General features: G+C 35.7%; 1 protein-coding gene across 1 annotated transcript in view; it reads left to right on the forward strand.

Moving 5' to 3' along the window:
* The first annotated feature begins 4,240 nt into the window (after positions 1-4,240).
* LOC129225755 (rho-related GTP-binding protein RhoE-like) overlaps positions 4,241-18,922 on the forward strand; it is a 62,747-nt gene continuing 48,065 nt past the window's right edge. Inside the window, exon 1 of the mRNA XM_054860254.1 lies at positions 4,241-4,332. The gene's annotated coding sequence lies outside the window, so the exon portion shown is untranslated. The remainder of the gene's footprint in view (positions 4,333-18,922) is intronic.

Genomic DNA, 18,922 nt, shown 5'->3' on the forward strand with positions numbered 1-18,922 from the left:
AGAAGCATTAAATGCAGTCCAAAATCCAATTCGAAACAGTCAGGAGTGGGGAATTATGGAGCATTTATTGAGTTAGACAGTTGATAATGTATTCAGTAAGTTACCGCCCTATAGCCAGGGCTAAGGCAGAAATACATGAAATACACCGCCAGCTCAGTCAATTGTGTACTTCATGTAGTTAAAATAAATATGAGCTTTTTTTTTTGAAAGCAAATATATTGCAAAGCTTTAATTATCATACTTATATTACATCATTACTTAATTAATCTAATTATCACATTTATTAATTGTAGTTTTGATTGGAACAGTATCAATTTATACAATTATCAGTTAATGCTTCTGATTTAGCATACTTCCATTTTTAAAGTTCGTGCAACCTTGGACCCCCCCCCCTTAACAAAATCCTAGCTACGTGCCTGCAGGTTTATAAAAGAAGAAAAAAAAATAGCATAAACATATCCCGTCAATGTGTAGAAAAAACAATTTTATGAATCAAAATTTAAATTTAGACGTCATTATATTTTTTCGTAATCATTCTGTTTCACGGATTTTTTGGCGAAACCCCCCTAGGTGGTCCCTCCCTTCACACCACATTGGGACGAAAAAACATGTGAATTCCTGAGCATCAAAGCACTGCTGTGCCGTGTTTGGAAAAAATCCGACGAAAACTGAATTTGCATAAGGAACCCCCCCCCCCCCCCCGTGAAGTGTATTCGCACCCTCCCCTTTTCCTCATAGATAGGTCAAAAACTCTGTGACAAATCCTGACCATCAAAGAACCGCTGTGCCAAATTTGACAACGATCCGACGAAAACAGCGGATTTGTATAAGGAAATCCCCTGTGTGTGGGTGGGGGGAGGGTTGCCCTCTCCCTCCCACAGGGGATGAAAACTGGACCACCTCCAGTTCAGTCACTTTCTATGCCGAGCTGAGGAGTGCTAATAAGCTCGAAACTGCAGTCCTCTGCTGGAATTGACTGAGCTGGCGGTGTATTTCATGTATTTCTGCTTTAGACCTGGCTATTGGACGATTAACTTACTAGCCTTCAATTTTCGAGTTGAACCGAGTATTGCTTCGGTCACTCGTCTAGTCAGCGCTAATTCTATATTAGCTACCAATTTGTTTGGCACTCTTGGCCTCGTTAAGAGGTTTTCCACCTCCAGTTCAGTCACTTCCTATGCCGGGCTGATGAGTGCTAATAAGCGTGAAACTGCAGTCCTCGGCTGGAATTGACTGAGCTAGCGGTGTATTTCATGTAAAGTTATAGTATTCATTCAGAACAAAAACTGAAAGAAATGAGTTGCGATCTCTCTAGTGAGATAAATATGCGACAAAAGTAATTCGCAACTCCAATAAACTGTAGGGGGCACTGGAGCTACTGTCTGATGGCGGATGAAAAAGGTAAAACAAACAAATGACGTAACTTATAACTTGCTTTGACGCTTAGTGAATGATAGTAATTTTTCATCGTGTTTGTGGGAAGCTTTTTTTTTCTATTCTTCTAAAATTACATTACACCACAGACTGTCTGAAGCCTGTAATTTGCCCCCAAAATAACACGTGGAATGGAATATCTTACCTTTTCCGGCAGTAGTGTTAATCACCGCAAGTTAGCGTATTCGAATTCTGGAGTTGCGAATCTCATAAGGATTTTTTCGTTTTATTTGTTTCAAATAAAAATATTTCTGTTCAGTATATTTTTCTTAAACCTTTTATTCAGCGGAATATATCAATGCGGATTATGCTTAATTTGAACTATGAATCGTGTTGATACCTCAATTGGCTAATTTTTAATTGTTGCATTAAGATGCTTTTTTAACCAATACACATTCACTTTTAAGGACCCATGAGAGGCCTTGTCAGTTTTGTCAGAAACTAAGGGCGCGGTCCTTGGAAGGGCTCCACTCTGAATCGTAGTAGTATAAGTTTTGAAAAATTTTTGGGGGAGGGGATCCGGAGACCCTACTGACAAAGGAGCCCACATTTACCTTCGGCGACCTTGTGAATTTTCCCTTTTACTATAATTCTGTGTGGTGGGTGAAACAAGGTATCTAAATTTGCGGAACAGAAGTTAATTTTTCGAATTTGTTAAAAATTGACAAAATAAACCAAACGATGTAATTTATGTTTTTGGTGATGCAAGAAAAAAAAAAAAGAGGTGTTCCAATAAATTTTACTTAATTCAGTGCTCAGTGGTCAGAGCCAGAAAGGAGCCACAGTATAAAACTAAAGAATTAAGTTTCCAATGACTTTGCTTTTTTAGTGTTATTTTCATTTATTTATTTTTATTAATATACTTGAGCGTAATTTAAAAAAAAAAGTTAAGCTTCGAAAAGTTGGGGGGGGGGGGGGGGCAACTGCGTGAAAGATATATTTTTGTTACATTCACACTACAAATTTTCAAACAGTATGTGAGGCAGTGAGAATCAAAGGGATGTAGGTGGCAAAATTAAAAATGTGGAGATATCCAGTACACATGGTAGGTGAACCTCTCCTCTGTCTTGGGGCAAGAGATGGTACTCGTAGCCCTGGTAGTTGCTGCTATGCAGCATGATTTAGGGAAGAAAAAAAAATCAATGAAAGCCTACCTAGGATGTCATTTTTAAACGCGTTTTACTCAAAACTTGAAAATATCCACTTACATCCCTTTGCTTCTCACTGCCTCATATAATAAAAAGAAGAAAAAAAATTTAGTAAGAGGAGGGGGGAAAAGTTTCATGCACTAGCATCTACTTTCGGAAATGATCTATTTAGTTGTTTTTTAAGAGCAAAAATATAACGCACAGCTTGAAACCTAAACTTGTTAATTCACTAAATTATTTTATTTAAATGTCAATTTTCGACGAAAAATCAAGTTTTATATTCTATATTAAAAGGAAAACATCAAAAGAAAATTCAAATGAATGTTTGTTTCTTCAAGAAGGCTAAACGTCCTCCGAAACATTTGGTATCGCTGTTCACAACGCGTTTAGGAATCCATTGTGCGAACTGCGAAGCAGAGGGGACATAGTAAAATTCCTTTTAACTGTGTGATTGACATTTTACCAACCCTAAGCTGTGAGCGGGACTCATTCATTTCAAGAAATTGAGTGTGTCCACGAAGCGGACTTCATCGCCCCCATTTGGCATGTCTCTTATGCAGTGGTTGGAAAAACTACTTTTCTTTTTTTTTTTTTTTTTGTAGCGAACTACAATAAATTAATAAATAAACTTAAACAAATTATTTAAAAAATGGTTAGATTCTATGTTTTTAAACATGTTCTTTCAGAAAAAAATACTTTCAAAATTTTGGAAACGATCTCTTTAGCAATTGTGATTGCTTAAAAAGAAAAAAAAAAAACTTTTTTTAGAAACTCGAAATTTCTTTTGATAAAACATTGTCCCTTTTCCCCACATGTACCACAAAAAACATTTATTCAAACTAAAAAATATTTAGATATCCCACACTAAAAAAAATTTATAACTTTTTTCAAAAAATTGATTTTTATTCTATTCATCTTTAAATTAAAAAAAATATCAAGTTCAAAAATAATTACTGACTACATTTTCAGATCAACATTTGAAAATCAATAATAAAAAACTAATACAGTATTTAAAATGAAAAATTTAACTTCCACCTTGAAAAAATCCATATCTTTGAGTACTATGTGGGAGACTTAAATGTTGCAGGAGAAGAAAAATGTCTATTTATCAGTAATTACCTACTTCTCAGTATATAATTTTCAGCTTGATAATTTCGTAGAAAATACCTTACATTTTAAAAAATATGTATCGAAAAAAAAATCTAGGAATAGGTTAGGATGGGCAATAAGATCCCAATCCAAGTTTTCTGAGGTCCCCCCCTCCACTCTACACTCTACCTTTGGGGTTACGCCTTTGTGATTTTTATTTGAAATACTGTTAACTGTTTCCATTATTTTTCTCCTCAAAGAATGCTTATCAAGGATCAAGGTCAAAGTTTTGTGCTTCAGAAAATTTTTTATAAAGCAAGTTTCGCCGTCTTTTACTCACCGGAGTTCTCCCTTTATGATTCAGAGGTTGTAGATCGCAGCAAGCCGAAACATGCTATCTATGCAAATAACAATGAACAAACCTTTTCTCTCCCTCACTCCCTCGTGCTTGGCGATCATTCCTTTGGTGTGGTGGCTCAGAGCTTGGCGACTTGGCAGTCAGCCAAAATCTCTGAATGGTTTTCAACGTGTGTTGTGCTTTGTGCTCTCTCAGTTGTTCAAATCGCACGTGATATTCCAAAGTCGAAGACGCGTCTATGAGTCTTCTCTCGTGGATAATTATTACGTCAGAAGTTAATTAATTGGATCTACTACTACAAAAGTAAGCTTTCTGTCTTTTGATTATATTTGCTTCTTTAAAATCTTAACTTGTCAAATAATAGCTTTTTGATTTGATTGAGTAGACAAAACTGTCTTGTGATCAGTTATGTTTATAAAATTATTAGTATTATCAAGCACGTCAATTTTGTGGGGAGGGGGGAGGCAGGGCCCGTCATTTGGTCGATTAGCCCTGGGTTTAAGAAACTGTTTATGCATTTTTTTTGTGTATGTTGTTTTTTTCCCTCTAAAATATGGGATATAAACCGTTTGTCCCCCCCCCCACCCCAACAAATTGTTAAATTATGGATCTGTGGCAAAGGTGCCCATATAAGGGGACGTGGGGGCTCAAGCTCCCCCCCCCCTTTGAAATTAGAACTTCCTTTCTTTTAGTACTTTTTTCTTTGAAAAAATGTAAAAACATTTCTTCTACAGCAATTAATGAATAAGTTATTAAAAAGGTCAAATTTTAATAACTCAAATCTGTACTGAAATCGGTTCCTATGGGGAAAATATCCTGTTAAATCATGGAGAAAATATCTGGGCCCGCCCCCCCCCCCCTTAAAATTTTGCATATGGGCGCCCTTGGTCTGGGGCAAGTGGCGGATCCAGCCGATTGTTTTGGGAGGGGCCATCCGAATTTTTTTGAACAAACTCCCCAGGGCCGAATTTAGCTCCATGCCTAGGCAAATTTTAAATCTGCCGCCCTTTCCCCCCTAAAAGAAGCAAAATATCCTTGACTTAAAAAAAACGTAAAAAGTGTTCCCCAGATTCAAACTGTCAAACTTATCAAGAAATGATGGCGTTTCACATTCTGAGGCGCCCCGATGAAATGATCACAATGATCTCCCAAAAAAAGTTTTTATTCGGCAAATTTTGCTGAAGATTCGACAAATACCATGATTGAAAAACATTTGACTTTCATAAGATGTGTGAAAGTAATCATTATTAAATTACAAGAAAAAATTGTCTCTGGAAAATGAAAAAATGCTAATATTTTACTTTCAAGAACAACAATTTTAATTCAAAAAATGTGTATTATAATAGCAAATTTGTCGCCCCTGAAAAGTTTGCCGCCTTAGGCAACAGCCTACTCTGCCTATTGGGAAATTGGACCCTGAAAACTCCCCAGAAATTTTAGTAAAATAAAGTTTTAAGAACTCAATTTTCGGGGTATCGAGACATTAGGTGAGGGGGTGGATTTAGGAATCTCCCTCGAGAATGTTTCAAAACTTAAATTTCCGAGTAATTTTTGAAAATTAGGAAACTAAAAACGCATTTTGTCTATTTTTGATGATTGTACGGAGAAAGGTCAGGTTTCGGGCGCTGGCCCCAAAATACTTTTTGAAAATAAAGCTTAGAAATCAAAATATTCTGTCATTATACATTGAGAAATTAGAAGAGGAGGGGTGCTCTTCTAGCTCTTCAGCTGTCCAGCCTAAAAATGCACCTTTATGTAATGTTTGCTTACATTTCAGGAAATGTGAAGGTGCTTAGAATACTTCCTTCCTGGAAGTATTTTTCCTTTGAGGCTCCAAAAATAGGCTTTTTAACTATATTTATACATATTTTAGAAAGGGATGGAAGATTCGTGAGCTCTTCCAAAAACCTCCTTTTAAAGCTATCATCACGATATAAACTAGGGAGGGAGGGAGGGGGTCCTATCCAAACTCGTTTGTAATTGAAGTCCCAAAAAAATTCATTTAAGTTGCTTTTAAGCACGTTAAGGGATAAGGGCTGGATAAGCTAGTTTCCGTTGACATTTTTTCCAAATAAAAGACTTAAAATGCAATTTTTTGCTACATTTCAAAGCATTTGTGAAAGGACATGGGAAAAGGGGATTCTCCTCCTAGTTTCGAAATTAAAGCCGTAAAAAACGAAAATTTAGCTCTCTTTGGTCTTGTGAACAATAGGTATACTCCGAGAACCGCAGCATTTAGAGGTCGTCCAAGTGTCTGTAGTTGAAATCAAGAAATGCTGTAAAAGATGGAGAAACATTTTGGAAATAAAAGTTTTGTTTTGAGGATAGGGATATAATTTATCTCCCAATTAAGACCTGTACTTTTTTTTTCAGTAAAATACATGTGTTAAAATTTTTTTATCTTCTCATAATATTTTTTTCATTTTTTTCTTAAAAAAATTCCTACAATCACAAGGCTTTGGGAGGGGTCATGGCCCCCATGGCCCCCCTCTAGATCCGCCCCTGGTCTGGGGAAAGGGCAATTCACTCTGCCCTAGATCGTGTTATCTTCAGGTTGGAAATAAGGTTATTAATATTACTTTTTTTTTTTTTTTTTGCGAATTGAATTTGTAGTAAAGTTGACTTTAAATTGCTGTGAGGGGTTGTCCTTTTACTTTTAGAATTGATTTAATTGATAGCACTTTTTGTATCATATTTGCCTGATTGTGTGCAAAAAGCTGCAACAGTATTTTGAAAAGACCTAGCACTAGTCATTGTTTTCCCTGAGCAGGGCCGTCCGAAGAGCTGACGGCGCCCGGGACGAAAGTTTCCTGCCCCCCCCCCCCTATACACACAGAAAAATCAAGTTAGTTATAACATAGTGCATAATACATACTTGAATTTTTTTTACATATTAATAAACAGAACAATCAAAGGGTTATGCATAATAACACAACTTAAATCACAAGCAATAAATCTGTTTCTAATATTTGAGAAACATTAATGCAGCAAAAACTTTTCGAAAAATGGAAATGTTAAAAATCCAAATATTTATCTAGGAAAATGTTATCCCACAAGATAAAAAACAATTAAAATTGAATTGGTTATTCATATTGATCAAACTAAGAACACGAATAAATAATTTGCTGATTATAAATAGAAAATGTATTTATCGAAGTAAATTACATCAAAATTAAATTTCGATCTGGACTCAGCCAATGATTCTTTTCAAGAGTTTTTAAGTTTTACTTCTACCAATTTAATACCAGCTTTCTTATATATTATAAACAAAGATATTATTCTTTTGCATCAAATATTTGTAAGTTTTAGGAAAAAGCCCACAAATACTCAACAACATCGAAAATTGCTCAGAATTGTGTTTTCGGAGCTCTTATTTCGAAAAATCACTGGCCCTAATATTACAAAATATCGCCTTACAAATTGCTTTTAAGACTTGAGTTCAAGAAAATATTCGTGCAAGGGTCCCCTTGCCGTCTTTCTTTAATATCACAAGCAATGGGTTTTTCAAACGACACTTACGAAAAATTTAATTGGATCAGCCCCTGAAAGTGAAACATTGCTTGAATTTTTTGAACCATAATTTTGAACAATTTTCCTGGGAAATGCTCCAGATCCTCCTATCCATAAAATCTTCAAAGTTTGTCTAAAGTTGCGTTTTTGAAACTTCAATTTTGAAAACTTGCAGGGGGAGAAGGAATTGATTTCAATTTATTTAAAAAAAATCGATCGGAAACAGTCTCTAAGCTCCCTTCCTTACCCTAACGTCAATAAACATGGCCTATAATCGCGTTTTAAGGCTAAAATTGCGTTTTTAAAACTAAAAGTTTCAAAATTTTGACCGGACACCTTCAATCCGATCGGGAGAAAAAAAAAAACTAAAAAAAAAATCTTTTTTTTTTTTTTTTTTTTTTGTTTTTGTTTTTTCAATGTACCCCCTTAAAAACTTTTTTCTGGTTACGTCACTGCATGCAGGGTCAGAATACTAATATTCTCATTTGTCTAGTTGAAAACTAGACAAATGAGAATATTAATGTTAGTAATCAATATCTTTAACATAAACAAATTACCACGCAAGACAGGGCTTATTTTAATGGGAGCTCAGTAGCACTAGACCGCTGGTGCATAAAAAAAAGTGGGGGATTTAAAGAAGTGTTGGGGGTTAGGGGGAAGTGCCCTGAAGCTGAGAGAACCCCCCCCCCCCCCTTTTTATGGTTTATTCATTAATTTTATTTTTAGGGGTAGGAATTGTCCTAAAAATCTTAAAATTTAAAATTTTGTCCTAAAATTTCGAGTTTTGTCCTAAAATTCCTAAAACTTTTATTATTTTATTCCATATTTGCGCAGAAACAAAAAATTCAACCTGAAAATGAACTTTTCATGATGATATGCCTGTATTTTAGAATAAAATGAACTTGATAGTTTCAGATTCTTTTTTCTCTATATAAAGAAAAACCTATGCTGCTGCTGCCTTTTTCTGGAGAAGATGGGGGGGGGGACATTTAACCATAAGATATGCTCAATATAAAGCTGTTTGTTTTATCTATACTTTATAATTCTTGCAGTCATCCCTCTTCTGCAAAAAAGATATAAGAATAAAATATGCGCAAGGGAGTTGAAAAACTTTTGCTCCGTTCATCAGTTATTTGAATTAATCACCAACCATGAAAGTAGATTTTCATTCCTTGCAAGTTGAATTGCTTGATTAAACTTTGACTGATCATGTCTTTTTAGGACATGTTGAAACAAAAAATGGTTAACTCTTGGGCCTGTATAAGATAGACTGATTGAGCGGTATTTATATTTATTGAATATTACTTCTAATGGGCGGTAATTTACTGAATAATCCACCAATTATTTTGAGTTCGATATGACGTTTGTTAATTGTCAAATGCATTTATATATGTGTGTACATATAAACACACACCAGGCCCGGATCCATAAATTTTGCCCCCCCCCCCTCCCCGCAATAATTCAACAGGCCCCCTTCTGTCTTCTGAATTTCTATGCCACTAAGGGCCATTGGCCTCTAATTCCCATGCATTGCGGTATTTGCTGGTACGTATATTCGGTCCGGACGCACACATTAAATGAAAATATATTCTAACCGTTACATAAACATTTCCACTTAGTTTTCAAACACCAAAGAAGTACCGAACCGTTCGGATTTTAATTTTATGGCCAGAAATTGGCATTAAATGGCTCTTTCTACCCGAAATAATTATCCGACCAGTTCGATTTTAGCTCCATTCGAAAGCCCGTGAAAAATACCTCTCAAGTACTTTTACTTCCTTCGAATTTCAAAAAAAAGGAAAAAGAAAAAAAAATATGGCTGTAAAATTACCTGAAGAATAATTGTAAGCATTACAAAGACAAATGGAACAGCATTTTCATGTTGGAAAATTATCGTTGGCGCGATCTCATTTTAAAGTAGGGTAAGTAAAACCATTCAGAAGGTCACCACTTTTTTTTCTCTCGACTGTGACTAAATAAAATTTTGTTTTTGTTTTGAGGGTAAAATTTTCTGCATTTGGCGATTTATATTTCGTTTCTTTTTGTGCTGTCAGCAGAAGATAATCAAGAATTTTAGTTGTATATTTACGGAGGGTTGCGTTTAATTTATTTGGGAATTTTTGATTTGCCGTTTTCTTTCTTTAAGGGTGATCATTTTGACGGGAAATTTTAGTGTTTTTTTTCCCTCTAATTGAAGCCTGATTGTTGAACATGACATAACTTTTATTTTCGAGGTACATTGTGCAAAGTCGAGCAGCGCAGCTTGTTTTTGAATTTAAAAAAAAAAAAAAGCAATGGAACGTACAAAAAAAAAAAAAAAAAAAAACAATGGAACGTAAAATTTCTGAATTCATCTTTTTTGTGTAAGAAATCTTCGTAGTTTCTCGAGTAGAAATAAATCCTCTAAACAGAGTTTCCCAAACTGTGTTCCGCGGAGGTGCTATCGAGCTAAAACGTTTTAAATATAATTGAGATTGAAGGAAGAGTAACGATCAAAAAGAAAGCACATTTATGATAAATAAAAAAGTTCTTGCTTAAGTACTTACAGGACGCAGCAGCCCCCCCCCCCCTCGGAACTTTCGGAAGAAAACACCTTGCACATTAATAAAAATATACAGAACAATGAATACATTTAAATACTCGTAAATTAAAATGGAAAAAAAGTAAAAATGTATTAGAAAAAAAAAAAAAGATTTAACCGTGTCATTTTTTTTTTTTTTTTTTGTGCGCGTCGGGGGGAGAGGGGGGGGGGGTCCGCGAAGTTTGTGATTTTGTCGGAGGGGGTCCAAGGAGGTCTGAAGTTCGGGAACCTCTGCTCTTAAAAAAGCTCCCCCGAACATTCCCATCTCAACCTCCGACCATGCTTTTAAAATGTTCACCTTTTCCTCAGGATTTAACCAAGTTTAAGAAATACATGAAATACACCGCCATTTCAGTCATTCCAGCCGAGGACAGCTGACGGTGTATTTCATGTATTTCTGCCTTAGCCCTGTCTCTAGGGCGGTAACTTACTGAAGTTAGTTAAACTTTTCCGGCAGTGTTGAAAATTGTTCGAATGTTTGTGCCTATTTCGTAGTTAATGAATCAACAGCTTTTGCCGGAATCTGATATCTTATCATCCACAAGCACTAAACTTTGCATCGAAACACTTGGTGGTCACCCAGGAATGATGACACGCTTTGGTATTGTGAAATTGGGGGTTTGTGGGAGGGGTAACAGAGTGACATCACTTGCTTGTGAAAAACAGAGTGGTGAGGTGAGGAAGTAAGGTGAAGTGGGAAAGGGGGGGGGGGCAAACTAGTTAAAAAAAATAGTGTGTCATCATATTTTAAAAGCCCTTTGTTAACAATTTCCACTACTGTTAGGGCATTAACGTTATAAACTCGTAACGCAAAGGTAAACATTTTAATTGAAATGAATCATTGATAAATTTAGTTCAATGAAAACTTTTTTTTTTTTTTTTTGACGTGAAGCAATTTTACATGAATATTGCAATAATTAAGCGCGGATGTCTGCGGTAGCAGCAAGACCATTGTATCCTTAAAGTTTACGTTTTGAGGATTAAATTTTACTCGTAAAACTTGTATCCTCACCCCCCACCCAGGGCTCGATTTAGAAATTTTGGAACTGTAAACACAACAAACCTGTGGCCCCTTGACTTGCAGAACCGAAGAACGTGCTCAATCACACATCTTTTTGTGATAGCAGAGGTTCCGATCTCCCAAGAAAAATGGCACACCATCTAAAAAAACTGATACCCCCTCCCCCCCCCCCCCCCAAAAAAAAAATCGGTGGTGCAATCTGCACCATTGATTTTCTTTGTTCCCATTGACATTTGCATGGTTATAGGCTGCAGTAAACCAAAGGTGTAAATATAGATTTGCTAGAAAGTCGCCCGTCAAGGTATGACGGGTGAAAATTGCTTCTCTTTCTCCGACATTTTAACGAAGCAATTGCCTGTTTGGTGATATTTTGATAGTTGAAATTTTAACCCTACCTCTCGTGGATGAACCCTAAACTCCAGTAGATAGCGTTCATCGTTGACGCAGAGCCGAATTTAGCTCTACGTCCCCCATAGGCAGATCTAAAATTTGACGCTCCCCTCCACCCTGTCAAAAGAAAAAAAAAGATTCAAAATTCCGAGAAAAAAACGCGAAAATAGGGTTTTCGAAATTTAAACTGTCAAGCTGATGAAGAAATGATGACATTTTCTATAAAATTCCTTTTTTTTTGGAAAATTTGTCGACAAAATTGCAACATTGAGATTATTTTTTCTTTTTTAAAAATTGTTTTATAGTGATGCTTAACGTTCCGTCCGATTAGGTGTTACGAATGTATGGTATTCGTGAAAGCTCGCATTTTATCATTTGGCAAATTGAGAATTGTTTTCATCTATGAATCAATGATTTAATTAATTTCCTCTGCGTTATTACGTTCACTCATTTGACGTTTCTTACCACTCCTCATTTACTCATGGTATTTCACTCGTAAATTGTTACTGAATTACATTCCAAAAAGTCCAAATATATTCTGCTTTTAAAATTGCGCTTTTCAAAAATATGTATCACTTTTTAAAACTTTTAGAAGAAACCTTTCTGTTCATCTGTTTTTTTTTTTTTTTTTTCGTCATTTAAAATCAGTCAGCCTTTTTCGTTCGTTACTCATGTTCATTTGCCACCTAGACTTAATGCTATTAACAAAAAAGTTTTAAAATATTAATAACTAGTGGTACCCGCACGGCTTTGCCCTTAGTTGAAAATTAAAAGGTCATTCGGTTCGCCTGTATATTTACAAATAATGGATGACGAATTTCTCGCCAATTGGCTATGTTCATTCGCTCTCCCATTCCACGTCATGATAATTTTGTAATTTACCCGTCCATCTTATGATAATTTTGCTCCGGAAAATGTTCTTAAAATTGAAATAGAAAAAGAACAAAATCGAACCCCATGCTACATACTAACTTTGTTCCAAATTTCATGAAAATCGACAGAACGGTCTAGGCGCTATGCCCGTCACAGACATCCTACAGAGATCCAGACAGAGAGATTTTCCACTTTATTATTAGTAAAGATAAAGATGTAGAAGAGGTAATACAGGTCAATCACTGAAGAAACCATACTTGAATAAACTTTACTATGGTACTAAAAATATTAGTCAAACTAAAATCTTGTTGGAGCTTCTGGTCAAACGCAATGATACTTGCTTTTCTTCTTCACACTTATTGTTTTACACACATTTATTGCCATGCTTGAAAAATATTTAATTTTCATAAGATGAGTGAAAATAAACATTATTTAATTGCAAGAAAAGGATGTCACTATAGAAAATGAAAGAATGCTAGTAGTACTTCTCTTCAACAATAATTTTTAAAAAGAAGAAAGAAAATACGTGCTTAAAGCAAAATATGCCGCCCTGAAAATTTTGCCGCCCTAGGCAACTGCCTACTCTGCCTACTGAGAAATTGGGCTCTGAGTTGACCGCTTTTTCGTTTCTTCATTCCCTTGAAATGACACTGTCTTACCAGTTAAATAGTTAAGTTACCGGATCGAGTTCAGCCTTGTCACAATCAAGCCTTTTTCTGCATGTGAAACATTGGCAAAGCACATTATCAAATTATCATCCCGTGGCGCGAGTTTTACTCGCGTTACTCGATCATTGGCTATTATATATATGAGGATGGTTTGATAATGTCAATGTGTTTGTAATTTGAAGTCTTCTCTGGGGAAGCGCCATCACCCTCTTTTGTGACCAGATGGATTTTACGAGGCAATGAGAGAGTTTTCCGCTGAACTCATAAACCTTGTTGAAACCGACCGAGCAATAAGTTTAATTTTGTAAACTTACACTAGAATAAAAAATATTTTGAAAAATGTTATAGTGCAAAACAAATAAAAACATTCATGAAGGGAAAAAAAATTGCAATTTTTGAGGGGCCCAAAGCCCGTGCTTCTCTTGCCTACACTTAAATCACGCCCTGTCCCCATCTCTTTCTGAAAATAACTTTGAAATCAAGAGCTGGATTCACCCTTTGCAGTGACACATACGTAATTTATTCATATATTATAGTACGTATGAAAATTATAAAAAAGCAACTTTCAACTTGAATTATGAAATGTTTATCTTAGCACGTTGTTTCAGCACAATATTTTTTGAAAAATATTCTGTAATGGTGGATTGCTTGCTCTAAGGTCTTTTAGGAATACTTTTCCAAATCCTTTTCTCCCTTCTCATCTACTGTGTTTTTCACATTTGATATTTTTCAATATACTTTCGTCTGAAATGTGTATATTTCTTTGTGTTATTTAATTTAATTATCGACTACGCTGTTTATTGTTTTCTATAATAGCAACGGGAAAATAAATTAGGTAGCATAGATGAAATGTTTAGATGAAAAATAGAAGTATTTTCAAGCCCGTTGAAGGCAAAAAATATTATTTTATATTAACAACTGTTCTTGTTTAACTTATTTCTAATTTATTCAAAAATATTTTAAGAAAAACATTTGCGAAAGCTAATAAATATTATTCGATTATTCGGGGAAAATATTCGAATAATTGTCAACTTTAGCATTGTATCATTGTATCTATGGGGAAATACTCAGTTCCGAGAGGGATTTTATTCGTAAAAGCGGGGTATTCGTTTATCCGTTACCCGATTAAGCGGGGCTGACAGGTTTTTTTCTTGCTGTTATCCGTGTAGTTTATATACTCCGAATTTCTTCTCAACACAAAAATTTTTCTAATGGTTATGAACATTTAATGAGATGCATACAATTGTCCTGAAGAGATATTATGTAATTGAAGTGATGTATTTATTGCCCGTTCTGACGTAATCTATTTGGAATAACCTTGAATTTTCGTAATGATGTGTCGAAGGTGACTCCGTAGCGCATTTGTTATTCAGTGCATTTGGCTACAATCTTAAATTAACTACAATATATTTATATGCAAAGGATGCATTGCAAATAGGACAAGTGTTTGATTAAAATTAACTAGGCTTAATCAAAATGTTCCAAATATTAATGTTCTTAAAAATGTACTTTACTGATTGTTGCTTTTGGGCTAAAGCGGTGGGGCCCAACCTTTCTCTGCCCGAGGGCTGGACCTAGGAACGTACAAAGAATTATGTAGGTTTTTTCAAAATAATTTTTTTTTATTAGTGCAAGACTCAAAAAACACCATGTTGTTGTTGTCATCTGCTAGCTAAGCTGGCAATTTGGGGTGCGCTGCTTCACATTTCAAACTGTACCATAATTTGGTGTGAAGTCCGACTTCTCTACAGTACGCACATGCCTTAAAAACCCGTTTATAGGGAAGGTGACCTTTCACAGCAAAACAACACATTCCCATAAAGAAAGAACAAGAACAGAAGAAAGTACATCCACGTCCGAGCCGGGATTCGAACCCAAAACTTTCCTATCCGCAGCCAGACTTCTCTGACAACTAGACAAGTTGACGCCACGTCTTTAAGGGGTCCAACGAGCCAAGACATTGGAGGGAGAAAAAAGAAAAAGACTAGCATTAAGACTTTTTAACGTTGCAAATATTCACTGTTGGTCTCTGGGGAGGGGCCCTACAGATTTTGTTGCAGGGGGCTGAAAATTTATAGATCCGAACCTAAGGCAGGTGGAATAAATAAGCACCATGTATTTCATAAAAAAGCAGTGTAGCAAAATGCTTATACAGTAGACACCGGCATGGGCGCCCATTTGCCTCGTTGCAAGGCGGGGGCTCAAATATTTTCCCCGTGGTTAAGCTGGATATTTTCCCTATGGAAACTGATTTCAGGACATATTAGAGTCATTAAAATTTGACATTTTTAATAACATATTCATTAATAGCTGGAGAAAAAATGTTTTTACATTTTTGCAAAGAAAAAAGTACTAAAAGCAAGAAAGTTCTAATTTCAAAGGGGGCTTGAGCCCGCCTTGCCCCACTATATGGGCGCCCTTGGACACTGAAAATTGAATCAGTGGTTAAATGAATCAACCGCTTTAAAGAATCAAACCGTCAAAAAAAAAAAAAAAGTCAGCTTTATTAAATAAGCTACTTTATGGAATCAAAACTGTTTAGAATAAACGTGATTCATATATGTAAGCAGCGGCAGCCACTGTATCTTGAATTTTTAATAGCTGAATTTGCCTTTTAAAAATTGTTTCATAGTTTTGGTAATTTATTTACTTAAAAGTAAAAAATCAGGTTAATGTGTTTTTTTTTTTTTTAAACTGCCCCTTGAAATGTTTTCCTTCAATAACTTTTAACGCCTTGTTGCCAAAGTTAAGAAAAACACTCTGGTAATATCAATACCGACCTCTGTTTTTCTTAACGGGCTATCTGCGGGGAAATCGTGCAGAGGCCGAATTCCTTATTGCCGTTATCGGCCATTTAGTAAACAGTGCAAAAGACGCCATTTTCTTGGGGTCATTTCTTTCTCTTTAAATCAGACCTTCTTCGAAATAAACACACTTCGGCCAGCGAATGATCGGTTAGGCACTTTGTTGCTATGTTTTCACTTATTCCGTGTGCTCGAAGCGTGTGTTCGTTTTTTTGTCTTTAGGAACATCAATAAATGTCCAAACTGCTTGTGATGCTGAAAACGGTTTCGAACTCGAAACGAGGTAGCTTTGAAGTAAGCTCTTGTTTTTATTTATTGGTCGTATGTTGTTAACAGGGAAAATTGAGGATTAAATCTTGCTTAAAGAAGAAAATGCGGTTAATGATGTTAGAAATCAGGATCTATTAGTCATGAATGGAAAGAGAACGTTTTTTCTCTGTAGCTAAAAGCGGTGTTCTTTCTCATCGGATTAAGGAAAAGTTGCGAGTCTTGGTCAACTGGTGAAACGGGCTCTAATTGCCTGTTACTTTTCACTAAAAAAAATCCCGAACTTATCGACGTTCATTAGTGTTTGTGCCCAGAAAGTAATTTGACGTCTACTGCGTCATTTGGAGGTGGAGAAAATTTTTGATTACACATTCGCTCATTTTTTATAAAATTAACGTCCATATGAAGCAAAAGCAAAGGGATGTAAGTAGTCATTTTAAAGTTTTGAGTAAAACGCGTTAAAAGATAATATTCTAGGTAGGTTTTCATTGAAAAGTTTTTTTTTATAACAAGCTGTATAGTAGAATCTACCAGGACTACTATTACTATTTCTTGTTATATTTTCAAGTTAGAAAATAAATACTCTTTAAAAAAAACACAGTGAAATTAAATTAGTTCATTCTGTTTGAACAAAACAATGCCTTTGCTCTTTACTTTTGATATAGCTAAAAGTATTTTTATTCAAGTACTAGCGGTACTCGCACGGCTTTGCCCGTTGTAGAAAAATTAAAAGCTCATTTGGTTCGCCTATCTGGGGGCACGGCAGTGCCGCTGCCAAGACGAGCGCGAAGCAAACACTGCCGTACCATCCTTTACTGGAACCATTTCGCCACATTTTCAGGCCTTTATTTGAAAACCTTCTAATGAGACCAGAACGCAGAAATTTTCGTCATCCAGTAAACTATAATCACATACTTAAAATCCGAAATTTCAAGTCTAGGTCATTTAGTTCCAAAGTTAAGCGAAAGCAAAGTTTCGCATTTATGACACTCACTCTACTCACTCACTCATGATCATCAAAATAGAACTAGTACTTTCCATAAACTCAGAGGTGAAATTTGGTACAGAGTTAGGGTTTGTTGACTACATAAAGGGAAAACTATAAAAACTAGGCTAATCGAAGATCTGGAGTTACCCTGATTAGAAAACAAAAGAGCCCAACCAAACTATTAGAGATCGATATACCGCCTTTACAAAAAATATTCAACTTGGTGGGCCGCTTCATTTGATGTCAAAAATCGAAAGTCTGAAGTATCTAATGAAGAACCCTCAGCTGGTCCCAGCTGTATTCGAGATACGGTAATGCCCCCTTCTACTATTGGTACATCAAAAAATCGACTGTCATTGCAAAAGTCCAGCGTAGTGGGACACATCTTCTAATTTAATCTAGCCTAACTTTAGTCTACTCGAACATTACACAAATTAAATGTTTCTACAAAAAGAAGTGAAATCCCACCAAAACCATTCTGTAAAAAACTAGCCAAGTCTCGATGGAGCTGCTTGTTTATCTCTAAAAAGTAATGAAATCTAGACAAAGTCATGACAAGTCTAAGGTTCCTTACTGCGATTTCTTTCTTATTATAGTTAATGTTGTGTGACTTGGCCGTTAAAGGGTACACAATAGTACAAAACCAGGTGCTCCATGACACCATTTCACCAATCTGTCGCCAGAACTGCTACCTATTGACAATGGAAAATTGCCACTTGGAAAACGTGTAAACAAAATTGACTTGTACCCACGAACGTATAAAGAACGTTTAACGGCCAAGTCACACAACATTAACTATAATAATAAAGAAATCGCAGTAAGGAACCTTAGACTTGTCATGACTTTGTCCAGATTTCATTACTTTTTAGAGATAAACAAGCAGCTCCATCGAGACTTGGCTAGTTTTTTACAGAATGGATTTGCTATGTTCATTTGCTCGCCCATGTTACGTTTCCACGTTATGATAATTTGGTAATTTACTCGTCCACGTTGTGATAATTTGCTCGGTAAAATGTTCTTAAAATCGGAGTAGAAAAAGAACAAAATCGAATTTTCGAAAAATCGCTTTGAGATGCTCACTCCTATGCAACGAACTAATTTTGTGCCAAATTTCATGGAAATCGGCTGAACGGTCTAAGCGCTATGCGCGTAACAGAGATCCAGAGAGACAGGGATCCAGACTTTCAGCTTTATTATTAGTAAAGAAGATATGTTGCTTATATCAAGCATTTGGGTGCGATGTCATTGTCTATAGATGCTACTTTTTCTCAGTTCCTAATTCAGTGGTAGAACCACGTCGCAATTGCAAGGAGCTCCAAAAAGACAGACGAAAATTGGTTTACTTGTTCTGTTCATCTAAAGGACCCCAAAATGTTTTTTGCAATGGGCCTCTAAACCTGTAAATCTGCTACTTTTCCCACATTGCAATACAGTATAACCCCGATTTAACGATTGGAAAGGGACTGGAAGAAGTTTTCGTTAAATCCAGGATATCGCTAAATCGAGGAGCATAGACATTCAATTCAAATTCGGACCCGTGATATGTATCGTTAAATTGAGGAAATCGTTAAACCGAAGTTATACTGGTATAACCCCGGCATGCCGGAAAATTCGTATTTCCCGGCATGCTGGTCAACCTCGCTTTTTTCCGGCATGCCAGATAATGCGGGGTAATACAATACGGTAGAATTTTTTTAACAGTTACGAGTTTTACTTTGTTAAGCAAGTATCAAATTCAAAATTAAGCTAAATTAAGTTCGTAACTTTTTTTTTTTTTTGTACGTTCTGTTT

Source organism: Uloborus diversus, chromosome 7 (assembly GCF_026930045.1).
Source record: "Uloborus diversus isolate 005 chromosome 7, Udiv.v.3.1, whole genome shotgun sequence".
NCBI lineage: Eukaryota > Metazoa > Arthropoda > Arachnida > Araneae > Uloboridae > Uloborus > Uloborus diversus.